We start from the raw sequence: 5,567 nt of genomic DNA, 5'->3' as shown, positions 1-5,567 counted from the left end.
AAAAAGAGGAAGACCCCTAACAAGATGGATTGGCCAGGTGGCAACATTGATGGACTCAAGTGTGGCAGCGGTAGTGAGGTTGGCCCAGGATCGGACATTATTTTGTTCTGCTGTGCATGGGGTCGCTATGAGTCGGTTCCAAGTTGATGGCACCTGACAACAACAATAGATTTGAAGAAAGAAATAGATGAATCTACAATTATAGTGGGTGATTTTAATACACTGATTTCAAAAATAGATAGAACAAGCAGAATGAAATTTGAGAAAGACACAGAGAACTAAACAACACAATCAACCAACTAAACCTCATACATGATTTCAGAACATTCAACCCAACAACTGCACAATACACATTCTTTCCCAGTGCACATGGAACATTCTCCAGGATAGACCATGTATTAGGCCACAAAACAAATCTCTATAAATTTATAAATATCAAAGTACTACAAAGCATCTTCTCAGACCACAATGTTATCAAATTAGAAATCAACAATAGGAAAACCAAGGAAATAAAGTTGAATACATGGAAACTGAATAACACCCTGCTGCATAATGACTGGGTAGTAGAAGAAATTAAACATGAACTCACAAAGTTCCTAGAAACAAATTAGAACAAAAACAAACCAAACCAAAATCTTTGGGACACAGTTAAAGCAGTGCTGAGAGGACAATTTATTGCAATAAATTCACACACCAAAAAGAAGAAAGAACCAAAATTAACACATTAACACAGCATCTACAACACTTAGAAAAAGACCAACAGAGGGAACCTACAGCCAACCAAAGAAAAGAAATAATAAAGATTACAGCAGAAATAAATGATATAGAAAACAGAAAAACTATACAAAGAATCAACAGGAAAAGAAGCTGATTCTTTGAAAGGATAAACAAAATTGACAGATCATTGGCAAACTTAATAAAAGAAAAGAAGGAGAAGACATAAATAACACACATTAGAAACCACAAGGGCAATGTTACAATGGAACCAAAGGAGATCTAAAGGATAATAACAGAATACTATGAAGGATTGTACTGAAACAAATTTGAAAACTTAGAAGAGATGGATACATTTTTAGTTAAACATGACCTACCTAAACTTACATACAGTGAACTAGAAAACCTGAGCAGACCCATAACAAAAGAATAAATTGATCAGGTCATCAAAAGACTCCCAACCAAACAAAGTCCAAGTTCTACCAAACATTCAGGGAAAAGCTCTCACCAATTCTACTCAAACTATTCCAGATAATAGAGGAAGATGGAAAACTTCCTAATATATTTTATGACGCAAGCATAACACTTATAGCAAAACCAGGGATGACATCACTAAGAAAGAAAATTATAGACCAATATCCCTCATGAATATAGATACAAAAATTCTCAACTAAATCCTAGCCAACAGAATACAGTAACCCATCAAAAAGATAACAAATGCATCATGATCAAGTGGGATTCATATCAGGGATTCTAAATGGTTCAACATTAGAAAAACAATCAACATTATCCACCATGTAAAAAAGAAAAGAACCATTGATCATATCGATTGATGCAGAAATCACAATTGTCAAAATCCAACATCCGTTCCTGAAAGAACACTCAACAAAGTAGGAATTTAAGGGAAATTCCTCAACATACATTGTTTTAAGTGAAGAGAAACTGAAAGCCTTCCCTCTGTGAATAAGAACCAGACAAGGATGCCCTTAGTCACCACTCCTATTCATATTGTGCTGGAAGACTTAGCAAGAGCTATACAGCAAGACGAATCGGGCTGCGAACCTTAAGGTCAGCGGTTCGAAACTACCAGCCGCTCTGCGGGAGAAAGATGAGGCTTTCTACTCCCGTAAAGATTTACACCCTCGGAAACCCTGTACAGGGTCGCTATGGGTCGGACCCGACTCAATGGCACTCAACAACAACAACATACAGCAAGACAGGGAAATTAACGGCATCCAAATTGTCAAAGAGGAAGTAAAGCTCTCTCTATTTGCAGACATTATGTTCCTCTACATAGAAAACACCAAAGATTCATTAACAAACCTACTAGACCTCATTGGAAGATTCACCAAAGCGGCAGGATATAAGACCAACATACAAAAATCAGTTGACTTCTTCTATACCAAAACCGACAGCATTGAAAAGGACATTAGGAAAGCAATAACATTTACAATAGCCATCCAAAGGATGAAATATCTAGGAATAAATGTAACCAGAGAAACAAAGGACCTGTACAAAGAAAACTACAAAACACTACTACAAGAAACCAAAAAATACCTACAAATATGGAAGAATGTACCATGCTCCTGGATAGGAAGATTTAACATTGTGAAAATATCAATACCGCACAAGGCAATTTACACATATAATGCAATCCTAATCCAGATTCCAACAACATTCTTCATAGAGATGGGAAAAAAAAAAAATTACAAACTTTATATGGAAAAGAAAGAGACCCAGGATAAGCAAAGCACTGCTTAAGAAGAAAAATAAGGTTGGAAACCTCTCACACTTCAACTTCAAAATTTACTCCATGGCTACGGTGGTCAAAAAGCTTGGTACTGGTACAATGAAAGATACAATGATCAATGGAACAGAATCGAGAATCCAGAAATTAACCCATCTACATACAGCCAACTGAATTTGACCAAACACCTAAATATATTTCATAGGGATGTGATAGTCTCTTCAACAGATGGTGTCAGAACTGGAACATGATATGCAAAATATTGAAACAAGACCTTCACCTCACATCTTATAGAAAAATCAACTCAACATAGATTAAAGACCTAAAAGTGAATCCCAGAATTATGAATTCCATCAATGAAAAAATAGGGACACATGTGAGGGCACTGATTCAGGGATACACAGACTACAAAACATTTGAAAATTATACAAACAAAAATAGACATATAGATGAGTGGGACATACTGAAAATTAAAAACTTATGAGCATCAAAAGACTTCACCAAAAGAGTAAAAAGGATACCCACAGAATGGGAAAAAAAATCTTTTGCAATTACACATCAGACAAGGTACTTATTTCTAAAATATATAGGAAACTACAACACCTATACAAGAAAAAGACAAATAACCCAATTTAAAAATTTGACATGAACAGATACTTCACCAAGAAGGATATCCAGGCAGCCAATGAACATATGAAGAAATGTTCACAATCACTAGCCATTAGAGAGATGCAAATCAAAACAACAATGTGATATCATCTCACACCAGCAATAAGAGCAAAGATTAAAAAAAAGTTGAGGGCAATAAATGCTAACAGGTATGTGGAGAGACTGGGACACTCCTGAATTGCTGGTGGGACTCCAAAATGGTCCAACCTCTCTGGAAAGCAATATGGCACTTCATCAGAAGGTTGGAAATATAAATACTTTATGATCCAGCAATTCCTCTACTTGGTATTACCCACAAGAAAAACAAGCCACAACACTAGTAGATATATGCACACCAATGTTTATAGCAACACTCTTTACAATAGCAAAAAGATGGAGACAGCCAAAGTGCCCATCAACTGAAGAATGGATAAACAAACTGTGGTACATACACACAATGGAATATTATGCTGCCTTGAAGAATAACAAGGAAGCAGAAAGCCACTGCATAACATGAACAAACCTTGAGGACATTATGTTGAGTGAAATTAGTCAGTCACAAAATGAGAAATACTACATAGGACCACTACTGTAAAAGACAAAGAAAAAGAGCCCATACTAAAGGGAGGGAGATTCTTTGCTGGTTGCTGGGATGTGGAGCATAGGGCACGGATTAGACACAGGATAGTTTGGGTGCTGGGAAGGAGGGCAATATACAAGAAGAGGGAGGTGAATGGAAGAGCAAAGAGAATAGGAAAACAATTAGGCAGGTTTGCATGGGCTAAGTGGGACAGAGGTAAAGAGTTATGTATACACAAACTTGGAACAAAAGGTCTCTGAGACACATGGATTGAGAAATGGTTGGAATGGGGAAAGGGGGAGAAATAATGTTAAGATGCTTAGTTGTCCTTTGAATCTTGGTTTCCCTTGCATACCATTAAAAAAAATAGACAGTGGAGGGAGAGAGAAAGAAATAGTCAGAAATATCACCATAGAAAGATTGTAAATCTGTCTTGTGCCTATAACTGATTGGAATACCTAAAATGGGGCTACAATGTGCCCAATGAAGGAGGCTTCCTGTGGTGCTTCTGTGTTACATAAGACTATAGGTGAAATCCTGAACAGCATCCAGAATCTTCAGAGGTGGGAAATTTCCACTTCAAAGGACGAGCAGGCCAGCTTGGAGTGGCTAGAAGAACAGAAGATACTTCCTGAAAGAAAGACCAACAGGAAAAATACAAAACAATATAGGCAGACCGACTGATTACTGCAAGAACAAGCAAGTGTCTCGCCCAGGAGACATTAAAGCAAGTGGTTGGGTCCCCTGAGAGCCAACTCTCTTCCAAGACTAAGACTCAATGGGAATATTTTTGTCACCGGTAAGGGAAAATGAGGGAAAAACAATGAAGCTGTGAGTTAAGCCCTACAATGTTCAACAGACTCCTGTGAAAACGGGTGGAGACCTGGTTGGCCAGCAGTGTGGCAAGACCTCTGGATTCCTCAGCCCAGAGTCAATGACATAGCCACAGAGGACTAGAGTGGAGAGTGAAGCGTCCAGCTGATAAGAAGAGAGGCCATATCCACAAGAACACCCACACTTGCAGATAATACCCACTTGACCTGGCTTCAATGACTGGATGATCAGAGCTCAACTAGAAAAAGACAGAAGAGGAAAAAAAAAGAGTAATCTGATACAATGTGATGAACTTGACCTACACCTATGGATGCAGTAGCTCAAAAGAGGGAACAAATATTACAGCAAATATCATTGCCACTCCCTCCATACACAGAGTAGACAGGGATGGGAAACTTGGACATTGGCTACCCAAAGTGGGGGGCTACAAAGGCAAGATGTGACTGACTTACAAGCTTTCAAGATGGAACCTAGATCCAGAGGGCATGGAGGAAGGTAGACTCTCCACTTAGTATCCAATCTGTCTAGGTGGGGCTGATGAAATGAAATGTGGATAGGTCTCTTGTGATACAATAGTGAATAATTTTTATCAGGACTGATTGTGAGGTTTGGAAATATAAAGGCAAGTGTTTTGTAGCAAGGAGGGGAGTTATTAACTTTGCAGTCTAGGAGCAGAGGTCCCTGAGTCCATCATGGAGAAGAGTGGAGAGCGGGACCCTATCCAGAGAATCAGTGATGGAGGTAGAGACAATGATGTGGAGATATGGAACAGCTGGGGACTTTAGACACAGAGAGGAAGAGGGACTGTGTGCTGACAATGGGGGAAGAAGCAGGGCAAACTTGTAGGGTATACCCTTTGGTTCTTTGATGATGCATAGAGGGGATTGTAACCATGGCAATGAAATGATATGAATGTAAAACTAATGTTCTCCCATGTAAACTATCACATAACTAATAATAAAACTTAAAAAAAAACAAAACAAAACAAAACAAAAAAAAAAAACAGACAAAAAACTAAAAGCAAGATGACAAAAAACAACAGCA

Source organism: Chrysochloris asiatica, unplaced genomic scaffold, assembly GCF_000296735.1.
Source record: "Chrysochloris asiatica unplaced genomic scaffold, ChrAsi1.0 scaffold00405, whole genome shotgun sequence".
Classification (NCBI taxonomy): Eukaryota; Metazoa; Chordata; class Mammalia; order Afrosoricida; family Chrysochloridae; genus Chrysochloris; species Chrysochloris asiatica.
This window is presented reverse-complemented; position numbering follows the sequence as displayed.